The sequence below is a fragment of the Piliocolobus tephrosceles genome, chromosome 18, assembly GCF_002776525.5.
Source record: "Piliocolobus tephrosceles isolate RC106 chromosome 18, ASM277652v3, whole genome shotgun sequence".
In the NCBI taxonomy this organism is placed as follows: Eukaryota; Metazoa; Chordata; class Mammalia; order Primates; family Cercopithecidae; genus Piliocolobus; species Piliocolobus tephrosceles.
The window spans coordinates 33,936,161-33,955,864 of record NC_045451.1 but is presented as its reverse complement, the minus strand read 5'-3'; the positions used below and the strand labels follow the sequence as shown (position 1 = coordinate 33,955,864).

Below are 19,704 nucleotides of genomic sequence, written 5' to 3'. Positions count from 1 at the left end.
CTTTATCCAGTGATTTAACATGCTCCTACTGTGGGCTGTGCAGTCAGCCAGGATTCGGCAATTCAGTTGTCCATGAGGTGTGGAGTTTGCCCTCCAGTGAAGAGGCAGATATTAAACATCTACTTATAACTGTAAATAAATGAGACATTTATTTACAACTGTGATGCTACGGTCTGAATGTATGTATACCCCCAAAACTCATATGCTGAAACCCTAATCGCAATGGTGATGGGATTAGGGACTTTGGGAGGTGATAAGGTCAGAAGGGCAGAGCCTCATGAATAGAATTAGTGCCTTTTTAAAAGAGGCCCCAGAGAGCTGCCTTGACCCTTCCACCATGTGAAGACACTACGGGAAGGCACCATCTATGAGAAAGTGGGTCCTCTCCAGATACCACATCTGCTGGCACCTTGATCTTGGACCTCCCAGCTTCCAGAATCATGAGCAGCAAATTTGTTGTTTGTGAACTCTCAGTCTATGCTATTGTTACCACAGTCCAAATGGACTGAGATGCTTGTAAACAGGGGCCCAACCCAGCCCAGAGGGCCAGGGAAGGGACCATCTAGCTGCTCTCTGATGGGTGAGCTGGAGTCAAGCCGGAGAAGGCGAGGAAGGCCATCACCCCAAAAGAGCAGTGTGCACACCACCCTAACAGGGGAAAGAGTACGATGTGCTGAGCCAGGATCTGGGGTTCAGGTGTCAATGAGGCATGCAGTTTACCCTCCAGTGAGGAGGCGGATTAGGAATTAAACATCTATTTACAACTGTAAATAAATGAGACACTTGTTACAAATGTGTCTGAATGCGTGGATACCCCCAAAATTCACATGTGGAAACTCTAATCCCTAGGGTGATGGGATTAGGGCCTTTGGGAGGTGATGAGTTCATAAGGGCACAGAAACTAAAAGAGAAGAGGATGCTAGAGGAGGCTGATGAGGTGAGCAGGACCTTGTGAGCCCTGATAAAAATTTCTTGCCTTTATCCTAAAAGCAAGAAGAGGCTATGAGAGAGTTTAAATAAGAGAACGACATGCTCAGATAAGCATACTTAGCGGAGCAATTCCTTTGTGCTGTGTGAAGACTGGGTTGGGCTGGGGATGGTGGCAGGAAATGCATGGGGCGCTCTCTGGGCTGGTCCAGGGGAGGTGTTGGTGAGCTGGACCACATGACGACTGAGGAGCAGAGAGAAGCGGCAGAGTCCAGAGGCATTAACACACAGAGCGGGGAGAGCCACTGTGGATGTGATGTTAGAGGGTGTGTGGAAGCAGGGTTGGTGGACAGGAGGACAATGGAGCTGTTTACAGGACAGAGTCAGTTCCCAGGGCTTGGTGACTATGTCAGGAACTCCCTTTGGCCACACTGAGTTTGAAGGGTGCTGTGCATGGTAACATGGGATTGAATGACTGATTGGTCTACTAACTGATTACTGAGACCGCTTTCTAAGATGAAACTCACTTTGAGGACCCTGACTGACTCAGATACACCCTGGACAAGCACAGACAGAAAACAAAGAAGGCACATATGCAGCAGGAATGCCTTGGAGGGGAAGAGCCCACACAATGGAAATCTAAGTTGTTATTGCTATTACCTTATCAGGTCTGACAAGATCACAGTCAAAGGTGGGACTGTAGCAGCCTGTAATACAATATAAATGGGATCGCTGGTGGCAGTTGGCCATTGCATTGATTCTTATTCACTCACAAAAGCTAAATCACAGGGCTAATGTGAAATATGTGTGAAATACCCCTTTTTCATGCACTAGCAATGAAAGGCCTTCACAAACCGCCAGCCAAGTGAATGCACTTACTGAGTAATAGGAATGTGCATGCACATGGGCATCATTTTATTACCACATACAGGCCAGCTTCATCAAAGCTTTGATTTCACATTGAAGAAAGTGCTCCAGCTACCCAGGGAGGTAAAGAAATGCCAGCACAAGGCCCCAGGTTGGGAAAGTGACTTTTGTTTGATATCCAAGGCCTGAGGATTTAAACCATGGAATGTCAGCATGGGAAAGTATCTCAGGTCATGTAGCTCACCTGCATGACAGGTGAGGGAAGGGCTTGTGGAGGGTCACCCAGTTCACCAACAGCAGATCAGGGACTGGAATCCATCCTCTGACTAGAGCAGGCCATGGCCACTCCTACCACTGGATTCAGGACCCATAAGTCTTCACCAAAACCACCATAGGAAATGACAGCAAAGACTATTTCTAACAGCCCAGGAAGGCAAGCAAAGGACACTGTATCTTGGCAAACATTTCGGTTAAAGTGCTGGGGGACAGAGCATAAGGATCTGGGGACAAAGTCTTGTTCGCTTATCTGTTTCCAGATAATGCATACCCTACCTACTTCTTTTTTTTTTTTTTTTTTTTTTTGAGATAGAGTCTTGCTCTGTCACCCGGTCTGGAGTGCAGTGGCACAATCACGGCTCACTGCAACCATCACCTCCTGGGTTCAAGCAATTATCCTGCCTCAGCCTCTCAAGTAGCTGGGATTACAGGTGCATGCTACCACGGCCAGCTAATTTTTGTATTTTTAGTAGAGACAGGGTTTCACCATGTTGGCCAGGCTGGTCTCAAACTCCTGACCTCAAGTGATTTGCCCACCTTGGCCTCTCAAAGGGCTGGGATTACAGGCATGAGTCACCGTACCCAGCCTCTACCTACTTCTAAAAGTGATTTGGGGTGGTCTGTAATTAAAAACACACACACACATACAACAAAATAGTTCAGACTGACATCGGATTGTAGAATTGTTCTTAACAGCAAAAAAACTGGAAATGACCCAAGTCGGTCCCTTCATAGGGAACTGGTTAAATAAACTTTGTTCATGCATATGGTGGAATACTACAGAGTGATTTAAAAAAAAAAAGAAAGCTAAAGAAGTACTCTATACAAATATGGAGATATTTCCAGGATACATAGTTAAGGAAATAAAAAAGCAAGGTACAGTACAGAGTATACAGTAGGCTATGTTTTATAGGGTAAAATGGAAAACTAAGACTACGTACTTGAATTTCTGTGTTTTAGCACAAATAAGCACTATGGGGACAACAGGGGCAGGAATGGAGTAGGAAAGGACAGAGGTGAGAGTGAGAAATCTTAGTGTACACCTCTGTAAAAGCATTTGATCTTAATGCTTTGCCTATTCAAAATTCTAATCCAACTAAACACAAGGGGAAATGCAATAATAACACAAAGTATTGCAGGTGCAAGAATCAAAAATTGCTCCCTTCTGCCTTCTCAGAAAAATGGATGCAGACGATGCCATGCCTGGGGTCTCACCCTCACATCAGCCCAGAAAGTGGAGGGTGAGCCACCAGCCTCTGGCCTGGAGGAGGAGGGAACAGAGCGCAGAGAAAGCCTGGTCTGCCGGGCAGCCTGCTCAGGCTGGTCACAGTGGCCTGGCCTCTCTCCCTCTTCGTGGAAAAGATCAGGAAGGCTGGATGGCCTGGGACCTGAATCAGGCCAGTTCCACTTGAGGCCTGCCCTTCTCTGGAGGGCTATGCCCACGTCTGCTCCATGACCCACCCTTGAATCACCATCACCCCAGTTCCTGATATCCTGTGGTTCCAGGAACAACCACACTGTACTAAGTGCAGTGTTCAAATTCTCAGGACCGCACCAGCACACTTGATGCACAAATATACTCTCATTTTAAGGCCACATGGTGTATGGAAAGAGCACAAGGCTGTGAGTCAGGAGATAGGAGTTCCAGCCCACTTTGCCGTGAACTCACTGATCCCCGACTCACAGCTGTGAGCACACCTGATCCACTGCTCATCCCACTCTCCCAGAGCCTTCCTCACTGATCCCAGTCTCGAGCCCAGCTTTGGCCCCAGTGCCGAAGTTCTGGGGGTGCAACGCCCCACGCCCTGGCATTGCTTAGCCACAGTACTTGGAGAAGAATCGCGGGAGATGAGAGAGGACAGAGCCCTCAGCTTAGGATGGAGGCTTCAGCTGTGTGAACATGGTCTTCCCCTCCCTGTCTCTTCTCCGACCCCTTCCTGGAGGGGAAGGGGGGCAGCCAAACAGCAAATCAATTAAAAGTTCCTGCTACCACCCACATATCCATAAATGAGGTTAATTCTGTCTGATTAATGAATTATATCCATATTACAGAAAACTATGTTATAAAGAATTACAGCCATATATATAAACAGTTTTTTTAAAGACATTAAGTGAAAACACAAGCTGAAGAATCTAATATTTAATTGGATCCCATTTTTGTTTAATATGTATCTATTTTCCAGATCCATGGTAACAGTATAGATATAGACAGTGATATGGATTTGGATTCGGCTACAGATACAGCAATTCCCTAAATTGTAGACAGTGATAAGCTGTGGTGATGGGGGGTGGTTTCACAAGTTCCTTCACTCTCTCATAGAAGTTAAATACTTCTATGTTGTTATTTTTTTCTGATACAAAGCAGTGATTATTTTTGTAATTTGAACAAAGATTTTTCAAATTTACTGCATACCTACTATACACCTGGCTGGGCTGGCCCAAATGATGTCCAAAGTAAGTCAGAGGCTCAGGGGAGGAACCCCCTCCCAACCCTGCCCCATCCATCAGATGGGAACCTGGGGCCCAGGGAGGTCTCGTGGTTGGCAGCACACAGTGAGTTCACGGCAAAGCTGGGCTAGAATGCCTATCTCCTGACTCACAGCCTTATGCTCTTTCCATACACCACGTAGCCTTAAAATGAGTGTATTTTTAGGGGAGGGGGGTTCTTGATGTGCCTAGTAGGGAATAAACAGTGGAAATACTGCCCCCACCCCCCCGACCACCAAAAAAAAAAAAAAAAAAAAATAGATTTCACTTTCCAGGACTCACTACATGGCTGCCAGGTCAATATCACCACTTCCTAAAAGTCAGCCATTGACTGATGGAAGATTCCAGACAAGTGTTCATTTAAAGATGAACCATTAACTGTAAATCAAAGCCCAGAGTGAGTGCTGAGTTACAAAACTAATTAGAATAAGTGGGTAAATGGATGGCTGGTCTCAGTCCCAGTGGCCACCTGACTGTTATCCACCATGGCTGGGAGAAGATATATTCTCTGAGTCATAAAAGCAACACAGGGTCAGAGACGGCTTCTTTAAGAAGTCTCTCTCTAATATAAAATAATCACCACCATCTCCTCAAAAGGTAGCCAAAAAGGCAGGGCACACATTGATCAATTAACAAGCGTTATTAAACCTTTCATTCCACTGAGCTTGGAAGGCCCAGCGGCCTCTTCCATTTGACCACCACTTTGCAACGTAGAAAGGCTTTAACTCGTCATCCTGTTGGATCCCCTGTGCCCTGTTGCTGGCATCTTTTAACCTTCATTTTTGTGTCTGCAGAAGTGGTTAGTGACATGTTCAGGGGCATGCAAAGCTGACAGGCAGAGCTAGGCGCTGCTGCTGCCCCAAGCCACACTCTGCTGAGGGGCTGCAGAAGGAAAAGAAACTAAACAACCTCTGAGAAAGTAAAACAACCAAAAGTACAACCCAAGCCAGTCCAGAGTTGGTGCTGACCTGTCGCCCTCCCAGACCACCTGCACTACAATGCAAACACATTTTTCCACCGTGAGATTTCCCTCTTCTGGGTGCAGTTTGTGTATGTGGGTTTGTACATATGAGTACACATGCGTGCATCTTTAGTGTTTGACTCTTTGTACTCCTTGAAGTGTTTGTACCGACGCTGTCCATTAAACTCTCGCTTTAGTGTCAGTAGGACAGGCAATCTAACTATTTTCGTTTAATAGATAAGGAAGCTGAGGCTCAGTGTATCTTGCCCCATATCTTATTACTCCTCAGTGGCAGAGTGGGGAGGGACAAAAACTAACAGTTGTTGAGGGCTCACTGGATCAAGAACTGTCCACGCCATCTCATTTTGCACCTACAACAATCCCGGGAGGGAGATGTGCTTTCCCCATGTTACACTTGAGGACAGCGAGGCTCAGGGAGACTGCGTCACCTTCCCCAAGTGGCAGAGCCAGAACTCAACATCAGGGCTCTCTGAGCTCAAAGCTGAGGTTCTGTGATTGCTGTGCAAGTCCACAGTGGGGGCCAACTCTGTGCCAGGCACTGAGTAAGTCCTTTCTCAAAATATCAGTACTGGCAATAGCTTATGCGTAGCCTTCTCACAAGCTCAGAGGGAGCTAAGCTCTGTCTAGGGCTCCTGAGGACAAGGCATGCCTCGGCATGTCTTTAAATCCAGGCATGGCCCAGAGCAGGGCACCTGGGCATGGGATGCACCTTGTTGAGGTCTCTACCACAGTGCCATCCTTTTCTAGGGCCTTCTCTTTCATTTCTGCTATGCAAATTAAACGGTGATGTGGACTTTCAGGTAGCAAGAGCTCATGCCTACTGTTCACATCCTGAATAAGTCCATGCACACTCAGTGAGGCAAGTCAGTGGCCCCAAAGTGCTCTCTGCACCCAAGAAACCAGGCCAGCTTCATGTTGTGCCTCAGGTCCCTTCACCTCCGCTCAAGTAACCACTGCCAGCCTTTTCCAATGTTTCCATCAGAGTTTGTCATCTCTCACTGCCCTAAGGAGTGACACAATGATGATGATGATGATGATGATGATGATGATGATGATGATGATGATAAACATTTCCACATGAAGGCTTGGGTGTCTGAGTCATATTTTGTTGCTTTGTCCTCGTGGTTTCTATATTTTTATACATTAAAAAAAAAAAACTGAAAAGAGAGGGCAGGACTGAGTGAGTGTGGGCAGGATGAGTAATCCCAGCCTTACTGGGTCCTGGTGGGAAGAAGAAAAGGGGGTGGAGACAGAATGGAAGAGAAGATGGGAGTGGCTGTGAGGGCTAGGCAGGGGGAGCATCTACCCCAGCTCTGGATAGGAAGGACTTGGGCCCCCAAGTCAGATAGCACCGAAATCCAAACAAGGTTTATGTGCTCAGCTGCAGAATGTGGGCGTGGGGAGGCGAGGGCAGTGTTCCAACCGAGTAATCCATAACCAACAAAGGGAGAGCCCATCTAAATCCGCCCCAGACTTCCAGGTCAAGGGTTACCTCCTCCAGGTGGCCTTTGCACACCACCCAAGCCAAGAGTGAGCCCCCTTTCCTCCGAACCTGAACCGCTCATTTGTCCCGCGGGCCAGATGGCTTTGCTAGCCCCCATCCCTGTGTATTTTCATTGCTTCCCCAGTTCCATCATGAGTTCCTGAAGGACAGGGAACTTGTCTTACCGCCTCTGTGTCTTAGACAGCACCCTGCAGACAGAGCCATGCTGCATGCAAGAAATGTTTGTGGACCAAAGTCTCAGAAAATGGTACCAAATAATAATCACACAACTTATCCTTCAATCTTGGGCTTTATGCTATACAAAGTCATGTCACATTCTTGTGAGGTAGGTGGCAAGTGATACTAAGTTCATTTTACAGATAGAAAAACTGAGGCTCGTGCAGCATGGAGTCTGAGTGGCTACCCAAAGACTAATGAGTAACCAGAAACAGTTCTGGAACCCAGGTTTCTAACTTTACTCTGATTTTCCTTGGAGGGACTGAAAGTTTCTATTTCCTTTGAAGCACATAATAAATAATTTCGGGGCACACAGCATTATGATAGCCCATCCCCATCCAAGAGGCACAGTGTATATTAGCATCACCAAGGCTCTGAAGAAATCTCTTTGGCTTAGTTCAATGCAGCCTTCTCCAAACTTGCCTTACCCTGAAATCTTTTTGCATGTGACCCTACCATATTCTGTACTGAGGAAATGTTCAACTCTACTGTCACTTTCCCGAAGGGTAAACCACGCTCCCAGGACAAGCTGTATACTATGGGCATAGAAAGGCTTAAGTTAGATAAACAAAGCTCTAATGGTGAAATTTCAGGGCTCAGCCAGCTAGCAGGAACATTTCCACTTCTTTTTTTAATCAATGAAATGTTCAAACAGACACAAAATGTTTGTGTATATTGTTCAGTAAAATCTTTTATTCTGAAATTTTTTTTCTGAAATATTTTAAAGAAAATTCTAGACACCATATCATGTTGTCTGAATTTACTTCAGTATATAACACTGTCACAGCATTACATATCCTAAAAAATTAACACTAATTCCTTAATATTTAACCCGATTCTCTCTAACATATCCCTCTGCAGTAGGTTGGCTTGAATCAGGATTCAAACAAGACTCATAGATTGCATTTGGTTCGTGCATCTATTAAGATTCTCTCAGTCTATAACAATTCCCTCTTCCCCATCCGCTTTTCCCACTGAACATCAGTCACGTTAGAGAAAGAAATAAGGTTACTGGTACTGCGAAGATCCCCCCTGGTCTGAACTTGGTGATGGCCTTCCACAAGTCCTTGGCTCTTATATAAATTGGTGGTTAGAGCTATCGCTTCATCAGCATTAGCTTCAGTTTCCTGGTAAGACAACATTGTGGTCAGTGCAGTGTCCTCCCTTTCACATGGCAGCTGGCTGTGCCACTTGCAGCAAAGCATAAATTGATTTGGCGCTTTGGATGGTGGGAGGCACATCTTTTTGAGCAACTAGTCTTCCCAGTGTCTCCAAAGTTATATTATAATCTAGAATTTGGTTCTAAATACATCTCTAACCCAGGATTTGCTAATTTTCTAGGATTTCATGGAAGACGCTCTCCTACCATTTAGCTCCAAAATTCAATCAGTCTACCCTTTCCTAGTCTGTTTTTTTTGTGACCTTTTACCTCTCCTTTGGTTTTTGTTTGCTTGTTTTTGCTTTGTTTGTTTGTTTTTTAAGAAAAGCCATTTTCCAATTACCAAGCAAGCCAGGGACCTCATATTCCATCCAGGCCAGCCCCTACCAGTGACTCCACGGGCTCAACAGTCCATGGCTTCCTCCCTCATCTCTTACAAGACAAGTCAGAATCTCAAGGAGAACAACAACACACAGTTGAACATGATAAATATGCATCCCAAATTTTTAAAAACCAAATTACACAAATCAAGCTTATTCTGAGAGGTTCGTTTTGCCAGGGGTCTCTAGTGCTCCAATCAGCATAATTAAATAGTAAGATCTCTCTAGAATTGATTGTGGTTTTCACATTTTTTTTCATCCAAGGACCATTTCAGCAAGATGATTTTAAGCTAATAAGAACCCCCAAATTAGAAACTAATTAAGGAGATGGAAAATACAAATGTATTTGTTTTTAGTTGGGTACTATTTTTATCAGAAGAATCATGAAAAATTAAAATTGTTAAATACTCATATGAAGGTTGTCAGTCAAGGGCAATGTGGCTTTCTTCCTCTCCCTGCTGCAAAACTTACAGTGATATAGCAGAAGCTGTTCCCCCTGGGCTCCCAGGAAGCAATAAAGAGACTAATTTTAAAGAGACAGAATTTACACACTGCTAGACTCAGAGAGGAAAGAGCGTTGCCATAATTCTCTCAAATCTTTGGCAAGTAAGATCCACAGTGCCTTTCACTTTTAGAGTGCATGTACACCTGGAAACAGGATTAAATCATTGCAGTACAGGCTCTCATGCCCATTTAACAGAGGAGAACATTAAGGTCTGGTGAACTTAAAAGAACTGCACTGGGTCATATAGCAAACTAAGAAAAAGCCAGGTCGATAACCTTATCCAAATGTGCTTGAGTTTGTGACACCCCCCTCTGCATTGTCCCCCAAATGTGCCATAGATCATCTTTTGAAATAGATGTTAAGTCACAGTGACACTGGTTTGAAGGACTCTTTTAGGATTCGTGACAGCCTTGAGAGCTCGGCCCCAAGAGAGCCAGCAGGAAGCGGCAGCCAGCTGCTAAAGGGGGCGGGGGCTCTCCAGTCTAGAGAGGCAGGCAGCAACACGAGTGACCCAAATACCACTGCGGCGAGCATCAAAGGCCCATTAACCCAACCACACACAGTCAAATGTGGACCCAACCTTGAAAATGCTGTCTCAATGCCCAGGCCCGGAGAATTTCCATTTATCCTGCAGACTTTGCCCTGATTCCAGTGCAGCTTAAGCCCAGTTACTCTTCATGTCACCCACCTGCACCTCCCGATCCTACTCCCTCCACGCCAGGCCCAGAGGACATGGGATTTGCCTGGAGCCCCCATTTCCTATCACAGAATCCTCACCAGACCCAAGCCAGGGAGGCAAGGAGGACCTACAGGACTTACTTAGATCCATGGCTTGCTCCCAAGTCCCAGGAAGGATGGATTATGAGCTTTCACAATAATCTAGGTGGATTCCAAACTCAGGAGGATTGGCTAGAGACCCCACGCACACAACAGGCTGAGGGAAAGTAAAGATGTCAGGGAAACCTACTGCTGCCACCAACACCCAGATCCTTCGCCTCTCCCAAAGGAGAACAGGAGGCAAGGGGTTAATTCAGAGGCGCTCACCCGGGGGATAGAGAACCTAGGGGGAGCATCTCATGGAAACACCTAGTTGAGTCCTATGGCAGCACCATCTGCCATCAGATGCCAAGGGAAGGGGCACCTTTTAAATCAAATGTGCAGCCTCAAACTCAGCTCCCAGACCAGAAAACACCCCCAGGGAGGGAATTAAGAGTCTCAATAACATTTGATAACTTTACAAAGGACCTTCACATACACATACACTATCTCACTTGAGGCTCAGAAAAAACCCAGAAGGCAGGAACTATTTAACTCATTCTTCAGATGGGGCTGGGTATAGGGGAATCTGGCCTTGTGGCCACCGGCCAGGTGCCAGCTACATGTGTCAGGGTGCCAGGTCAGTAACTCTATGTAGCGATTACTGCTTTCTGCTGCTGTTGGGGGCCAGTGGCCAGAGTTGCCATTCGTAGGATCATAAAATGTGCACCCCCTCCAGTCCCAAAAAGAACAGCCGTATTTTGTGACAATAAGATCTGGACTTCCTACCCTAAGGGGAAGTTATCTGAATTTTTCTTTCTGGGAAAAGCAAGGGGACATGGTAAGGTACTAACAGACCTTTGTTTCAAAGACTGAGGCTGGGAGGCAGGAGAGAGAGGGAAGAAGGACATGGAACTTTCAGAGAAGGATCGCTGGGCTGGATCCCAAGAGAGGTGGGATGACTTGGGACCTGGAGTGGCTGGGAACCCTCACTCCACTGGAGTGCAGTGCCTGGGTGCTGTCTGCCCCCTAGAGATGGTGGCCTGGGAACTCCAGTTCCCCTGTGGCAGAGCTGGCATAGACAGAGCACCAGCTGGCTGCAGGGGCCTGCCCCCTCCAGCTAACCACACAGGTCTGGATAAAGGGGCACCACAGGCAGCTGTCACCACCAGGGGCTAAGGCCCAGGCCTCACCCCTCCCGATTTGTGCTGACCTGCAAAGTGGCCCAGTTCTCATGCAAAAGGAGAGTGGAGACAGAACTACAGAAATGCCAATTAGGAAACTTTCTGCCAAACTTAGCCAATAGGAAAACCAGAATTTGTTTTTATTTGATTTAGGAAAATAAAAAGAATTATTTCTTGAAATTGAGGGTCACAGAGCAATTATTCATTATTTTATTTAGTTGCCTCACAGTTACATAGATAGAATTTATTAGTTCCAATTTCAGGGAAACTTCTGAGGCTCAGAGACCTTCAGGAACCACCTGAAGGTCCCAGACCCAGCAAGTGGCAGAGTCCTGAACCCAGCTGCTGAGACCTGGAGTCAGGACTTGTTTGAGAACATAAGTCACCATCTAGAATAAGTGATTCAAGACATCTCTTATTATTCAAGAGAATGTCCCCAGGGATTCCTTATAGACATTTCATAAGAAGAGAACATAATAATAAATCCTGATGTCTAGCTCAGGATCCCCCTGGCCCCTGGGTGCTCCTTGGCAAGATATTCTAGAGTCTAGATTGGTGCTATCCAATACAGTTGCCACTAGCCAACTTGAAATGTGGCTGGCCCAAACTGAGATGGTGCTATAAGTACAAAATACACTGTAGACTTCAAAGACTTTGTATGAGAAGAACGTAAAATATCTCAGTCATAATTTTTATGCTGATTACATGTTAAAATGGTAATATGTTAAACCTACTGAGTTAAATGAAATATATCATTAAAATTAATTTCCCTTGCTCATTTTTACTTTTTTAAATGCTGCTACTACCACATTTAAAATGACACACGTGGCTTGCATCTGAAGCCCGCCCCCAGTGGCTACTGGGCCACCTCACTCCAGGTCACAAGTCTTGCCTTGGTTTCTTGCACACTCCTCCCCTTGAGTTGGAAGACAAGGAGTCAAGACTCTCCAAGCATTCGGAGAATGTCCTCTTTTCTCAACACTTCTCTAAATTCCTGGACCCGCCCCTCCTGCCTCTAGTCTTTCTGTGTACCTAGCAACTGCCAAAGCACATAAATGCAGTGACCATTTCCGAGTGGTAGGGTCCACCGAAATCACATTTTCTGTGGCCAGAGAAATTTTGATAACCGGTTTTCAAAGCACAGGCCTCCAACCCTGTTAGCAGTCAGAATCCCTGGAAGTTAGAAGGCACTTCTCCCAGCCTTCCTGACTCTCACCCCTGCCAGACTCTGAGCTTCTCCAAAAGCAGAATCATGGAAACAAAACTAAATGTACTGATCACTTATTATGGTGCCAGCTGCTGTCCTAAGTGTGTTACATGTTTTATTTTATTTAACTCTCCCCACTAGTCTATGAGTGAGATAGTATCGTCCCTGTTTTTGAAGATAGAAGCTTGAAGCCTCCAGAGGTCTGGACCAGGCTCCACACTCCCTCCCCTGGAAGGAAACCGCAGCTCATTCTCTGTATTTCTGGCACGGAGCACAGTGCTTGGTGCACAACAGGTCATCAGTAAACATTCGTAACATAAGAGAAGAGCGTTTGACAGACCCAGTCCTTGGCTCTTTCTGGCCTTCATCAGGAGGCATGTCGCCCATTAGCCTCCTAAGACTACAAACTTGAAAGTCCTCACCCACCTACCTCCAGGATTGGATATTTTCTGCTTCTACCCAGTACCCCATCACCTCCCACCATGATGCTCCCCAGCTTCAGCCCTGTGCAGGTCCCCAGCCAAGTCCAAGAAGTACAGACCACTTGCCCCACTGAGAGGTGGGGTCTGGGGATAGCCCAGGGCCAGTCCATACAGGTCATATTTAGGCCAGCTCCCTAGCTCAGCCCCTCCAGTTATAGCCAGTCTCTGACTACCCCTTGCCAGAGACCCTGGAGCTCAATTCTTCCTCCATTTCCTTATATAGACAGGAGTCCAGTTCCGAGCCCACCTAGCGCCTTTGGTTGATCCACTTCCTAGAGCTGGGCTCAGCTTTCTAGATTCCTTCTTCAACTTATCCTTTCTGCCTAATTTAGAACAAGGCCACCCAGAAGTCCTAATGTTCTGCTCCTCCCCATCCCTTGGCTCTGACCCTGGGGACCCTGACACTGGCCTGCACTGAAAAGGAATTTACCGCCCCCTCTTGGGCCTCCTGTCCCAGGCCACTGGCCCTTCTCCCCTTGTGCTGGTCAGTTTCCCAAGGCCCCAAGCTATTTTTGCCTCCACCCCAGCCTACCATTTTCCCCACGGTGGAAGTTGCCAGGGTGGTACCTCATATGACGCACACCGCAAAGACCAGAAAATCCATGGGAACGCGCTCTGTCATTGGATCAGAACCCACCTTTGGGGTCTCCAGCCTACTGGCTGGCCCCTGTCCTTCTAGTCTCAAGGCCCTGCCTTCGAGGCCCTAGAGACTTGCTTGATGCTTCCAGGCTTGGCTGACTTCCCTGAATCAACTGCTAGACCCAAAGTATCTGATAGGCCCCTACTGTCCTCTCCAGACCCCTACCCATTACCTCATCCACCTTTGATCATCTGCTGATTGCCTGGGCACTCTTGAAAGAATGGGAAGACACAAATCCTTTTGTTTTTAACAAGCAGGACTCACCCATCACCACACCTGTCATTTGACATATCTGAACCAGACCTAAAGGCTTCCCAACCACTGAGGTCTCCAGGTCTATCCCTCACACGTCAGGGACACAATGAAAGAGCTTCTTCACTTGTCGTTGCCTCTGTTTCTCCACTGGCATGAACTCCCTGTTTCCCACAGAAGCTGATGGGGAATAATGACTTCTTGATTTGTTACTCTGAGTTCCTCAAATATGACATGCTATGTCCATAAAGGCATCAGGCCTTCCCATAAGGCAGAGGAAGTGAACCCATCTGATGCTAAATCTTCTGGTGCTTGGCTCCAGCAAGCACATGGGGTAGAAACTAATAACTATAAAGCATCCATCTATCATCTTATCAGGCCTTAGCGTGCTTTGTTTGCATAGTTATCTTCCCACGGGTTGACATTTTATGCTTACCGCAAGCTGATATATTCTCCTACCTGCCATATCATTCATAAAGGATAGACAAGCCTCAGGTTCATTACCTGTCATTACACCATGTACACGTCACCAGGGGCCAAAGCATTGATTCTTCTTGGATCTCCCCAGCAGTGGAGCCCCAAACGCCAAGGCTCCAGGTCTAATGGGCGTGGATTCTGCTCATGCCTCAGGTCCTGGGTGGACTCCACGCCATCACTTCTTGCTCTTGTGGCTGACCCACTCCTCAGGGTTGGAGAGAGCGTGTGAGCTCCCAGCTGCTCAGAGGGGATCTGCAGGAAGAACAGAGGCCTCCATCACCTACCAGGGCCAGAAACACATGTCCAGGTTTTAGCTGTTCTTGAAAATTCTAGCCATCCTCCTCTTTCTCTTTATTATTAGGGTCTGCAGTTCTTCATGATTATACCAACTCGCTCTCATCCAGGGTTTTCACCGACAGTGTCCTGCCCACCAACCCAGGCCCAGGCCTCAACACACACACCCACCGCACACACATGCACACACACGCCCTTCATTCCTTTCTTACCTCTGCATACTTCATTTCAACTGCCTGAAAGACTCACCTTCTAATCCTGCATCCAAACCCTAGCCATTGTTCAGAGTTTAGTCCAGACTGGCCAAAAGAACCTCCCTCACGCTGTTCCATCACCCCAGGAAAGAGAAAGGAAATGCATGTTCTCACTCCACCTGTGAGATGTACATAGAAGTGCAAGGACACATCTATGTGGAACATTCCTTAACTCTTCTAGCCCAGGTATCCCAAGCAAGGCTTCTGGTGTTCTGTCGTTTGTAGGGGGCTCCAGGTAGGACATCCCACCTATGGCTGATGATGAATATCTTTTCCTAGTTCTTCATCCCAGAGTGAGAGACAAAAGTGGAAACACAAACCTTGCTGGGATGAGGAACAGAGACACCGGCTCCACGGAGCCATCACATTTCGTAGTCAAGATTGTGGCTTACGCTCTGTCAAGAGGAGCCCAAGTGCTCCTGGCTGAAGCAGCCTGCCCCAGTCTGGAGGTCTGCCTATCTCTGGACAAGTCCAAGCTGGCTACAGCCCTGCATCTCTGACCAGGCACAGCCTTCAGCTCTTGGGGGTGAAAGGGATAGGCTCCTGGGGTGCCCATCTGGCTGTGACTCTCAGCTGCACCTCAAACATGGGCTCCTCCAGGCTTCAGTGGGCCATTGCTGAGAAGAGACTGTGGCAGACGAAGAACATCCATCAGGACACCCAGCATTGCAGACACGAGGAAGCCCCAGGGACAGGGGTGAGAGTGGCAAAAGAAGGAAGGGACGCATATATAATGGTTACACTCTTCAAGCTGCTTTTGCATCTACTGGGGATCCATTTAGTTTCTCAGTAGCTCTGTGGAGGGGTGTTTGAAACACTAGGAAACAGACGCACAGAGAGGTTGAGAAGCTTGCTAAAGGTCACACAGTAAGTAAGTGAAACAGCCAATTATCATTCTTTCCAGCAAGCTCCCTGGCCCTAGGTTAATTTCATCTTCCTTTCAAGTCACCTCAGGGGTGGGGGATGAGTGGGAATGGGAAGGAGAGGGACATTGGCCTGTTTGACCTGCTGCAGGGGGATGGGGAGAAGAGGAAAACAGTCATGCCTTTGGTTTCTTTCCTCATAGGAGGGTTGAAGAGGAGAAAGCACAGAGATAACAGAATGATAAACAAGAAAGGCAAGAATGTGGATGCTCCTAGTTAACAGGAGCAGCTCAGGCACAAAGAAATTGGCCACGATAAACAGCCAGTGCTTTGGAAGAGGCTAGGCTGACCTTGAGCCTCCCAGCAACTTGGCCCTCTACAGCTCAGGCTCCAAGTCACTTCTGTGCAAAGCAACAGAGGTTAGAAGCCCCTTCGAAAGAGCAAAACAATTATTATTATCTCCAAAATGTGCACATACATTTCATATACTCTATGTGTGGAATATATTATTAAATAATAAAAATGAAAACAACCCACAGAGGTCAGCCCATTTGACGAAAGATCTCAGCTGCTCCTGGACAATGGGATTCTCTGCTTGATTCCAAAGCAGCTCTTCTCTTGACATAGAGAAACTCACAACCTAGGACATTCCTACTCAGCAAGGAAAGGCAGGGCCAACCTCCTTCTGGAACAAGTAGCATAGGCCAAAGGCCAGGAAACCCAGGGTACATAGCAGATCCACAGAGTTTGGCAGGAAAATAACTTCAAACCTTAATGGCAGGCATGTAGCTCAGTGCAGCCCCACGTGGCCACCTCTAGTCAACAGAGGACTAGATCTCCAGACTTCAGGCTCAGGGAAGAACAGAAAATCTGCCCCTTGGCATCATCGCTCTTTGTCCCAGGCTGTCTATGGATCCTCGTTCAGCCTTGGGACTTGCAATGAGCCCTGCTATGTGCAGTAGATGCGATGGGGGAAGGAGAAGAAACTATACCCTTAATAAAACGGACACCATCCCGCCCCCACTGGCTGCAGGTCACCTGGCAGCCGTGGCCCCAGAGGCAAACAGCTACAGCACATTCATTTTTGTTGGGGTGGGGAGGGTGAGGATACGAGTACTTCCAAGCTCTCCTGCAAGGTGGGGTTGAAACATATTCACAGCAGATGGTGCTGTCGCCCTCACTCCAGGATTCTCATTCCTAATTATCTGTGCTGTCAGCAAAACAATTAACCTCGAAGAAAAATTGCACCGTCCACTCCCAACCATATGAAAAGGCAATTTTTTCCAAGGACAAGGGACACTTAGGGCAGCCTTGCACTCGGTTCTGGATCTCACCACCCTGCGTAAGCTCGCCATCCTCTGACCTCTGCACTCTGTCACCGGCACCGCGGCAGCCCCTCTCCTCTGAGCCTGCGGTTCCTTTCTCATAAAAGAAGGAGGTGAGTCTGTTCCCAAGGGCCCCCTTCAGTACCACGGTGCCACCACTCTACAAGCCATTTCTCTTCATCTGAATTTTCAGTTCCTTTGGAGCTGGAACTGAGTTTCTGTTTATTTCTTCATTCATTTGCTAACTCACTTATTTACCGATCCATCCATCCATTCTGTGATTCTGGATTTATCATGTTGTTCCCAGGAGATACAAAGAAAATATCTGTTCAGCCTTCTTGACTATCTCTTGGAGCCCTTTTTCCCCGGAGATGTGGGCAGAGGAAGGAGGGATAGGACAGGGAGAAGTGGAGCTGCCAGGGGCCTGAGGATGTAGCCCTGGCTCGGTCTCAGGCTGTAGGAGGCAAGGCCTGTGGCTGCATTTGGATTCTCTCTGAAGATTCAGTTGCAGAAAAGCAGCCTCCTCTCCAGAGAGTTGAATTTAGTGAGCAAGCCACTTCAGTCCCCAGGGAAGAGCTGCAGAGGTGTGATGTGAGGAGAGCAGACAGGCTCCCACCCCATCACCCATCATCAGTGAGATAGGTCTTATTCGCCACTGTAGGGCTGGTGACAGCACAGTGCCTGCCCTTGGTAGGTGCTCATTAAATATCTGAGGCATGAGTGAACGACTCTCCTTAAAGCAACTGTTGTAAAAGAAAGGAGAGTTTTCACAGGGCTACGGCATGCCGCTTGTTACCTTAGAGGCCTACTATTTAAAGCCGGGATCAGTTGGTCTAATTCACCCATCATCATGCACTGTCACGGAAAAGAACACGGGATGAGCAAGAAACTGTGGAATGATTCACCATCAACGCTGAAAGGGCCCTCAGAGATGGTGACATCCAGGGCCACATTTTACAAGTATGATCTGGAGATGTTGAGGGGAAGATGGAGCCAAACCCTGCCACAGTGGGGGGCGGGGAGGCTCCCTCCAAAGTCTCACTCCTGTCCCACGGACTGGGGAATGCATGAGGTAGAAAGGAAAAGAAAAGTCTATCAGGGCCATTGTGGGGCTGCAGGCTCCGTACTCAGGCAGGGACAGTGCCCTGGGCACCCGGGAAAGAGTTGCAAAAAATGGATAGGGCTGGTGGGATCAGGGAGCTGGGACCCCTCCCCCAACACCGTATTTCCCAGTCTAAGCCTTGTGACATCTTTCTTCCCTCTCCCTACTGTCTACTCGAGCTTGCCCCCTCCCAGTGCCCAGGAGCACAGGTTCCCATGCCAGCTCGTCTGCATAAAGGAATTGTGTTTATAGTCAAAGAGGGCTGCTGCCCACTCAGAAGCTGCCCACTCGAAGGCAGCACATGTGACTGCACCCCCTGCCCAGAGCCCAAGTGGGACCGATGCCAATGTCTGGCTGGAGACATTTCTAAATATGAGCTTGGCACAAAGAGTCAGGTTCCCAGGCCTTCTCTGCCACAGGAGACCCAGCCAGGATTTTCGAGGCTGCCAGGAGGGACAGGGCTGGGGCAGGCAGGATCGGGAGGCAGCCAGCTGAGACAGCCATCGTCCCTGGAAACATCACCCGAACCCCTCCCTGGCCCTCCAGCCTTGTTAGGGGAAGAGAAAGGATTACCCTGCACCTAGAGAGTCTAATCAATTCCCCACAACCCTTGGCAGGAGGGACGGGAAAGCCACTGCCTGCTCAAATGTGTATGGATTAAAAATATACAAATGGAATATTTTTTTTCTTCCCCTCTCCTCAACCCCCTGAAGCCTAGGATGCTTGTTAAAAATAGCCTTGCTGTGGCATGGATCCTACACAACCCAACGGCTGGCAGGAAAATTAAGGAGCCATTGGAGACAGCACTGGTAAGTGGCTACCCCTGGGGAGTGGAATGGGGAGGGCCGGGAGGGAGGGAGGGAGGTGCTTTCAAGTGTTTCCGGACACACTTCTACACTGCCTGGATTTTTAACAGCAAGCAGATATAAAATAAGTTGATTGTTTTTAACTGGAGTTTCATCCTTTGCATCCTCCAGCCTACGCTTAAGGCTGAATTCACACTGACTGAGTGACACGACAGTACTTGCTGGCTGGCCTGGCAGTGCTCCAAGGAGATCCAGGATGCTCAGGCCACCAGGTACAAACATAGCCCAGCATTGAGCAAACAGCATTGAATCAGTCAGTCTTGGATCTGTAACCAGCTGGCTGTGTGACCTTAGGTAAGTTGCTTGAGCTCTCTGGACCTCAGTTTCCTTAACTGTAAAATGATGCAGTTAGATTAAATGTTAAGCCAGCTGGTTACAGATCCAAGACTCACTGATTCAATGTAATAGAAGGTACTAGATCTAACTGCATCATTTTACAGTACCTTCTAGTATCCTCTAAAAGGTATTCTAGTCCTAGCATTTCCTAATTTTAAGGATTGAGGGAAAACATCTAAGATTTGCCCTGTGTTTGTCCCCACCACGGACAGTGAGAGGAATTCGTCCCTGAGCAAATTCCTTTCATGTGTTCACGGTGGGGACAAACACAGGGCAAATCTTGGAGGTCCGGTCTTAACATTAGGGGGCAGGTAGGAAGAAGTTGTTCTGAGAGGCAGAGACCGACTCTACACCTTTTGCTAA

The 19,704-nt window shown here is 47.5% G+C and overlaps 1 protein-coding gene across 3 annotated transcripts in view; it reads right to left on the bottom strand.

Moving 5' to 3' along the window:
- ZBTB7C (zinc finger and BTB domain containing 7C) overlaps positions 1-19,704 on the bottom strand; it is a 387,122-nt gene that overhangs the window by 300,714 nt on the left and 66,704 nt on the right. For 2 of the 3 annotated variants that reach the window (XM_031934563.1, XM_023207587.1), the window contains exon 2: positions 14,329-14,553. The exons of the other annotated variant lie outside the window; for it this stretch is intronic. The gene's annotated coding sequence lies outside the window, so the exon portion shown is untranslated. The remainder of the gene's footprint in view (positions 1-14,328; positions 14,554-19,704) is intronic. 3 annotated transcript variants of the gene reach the window in all.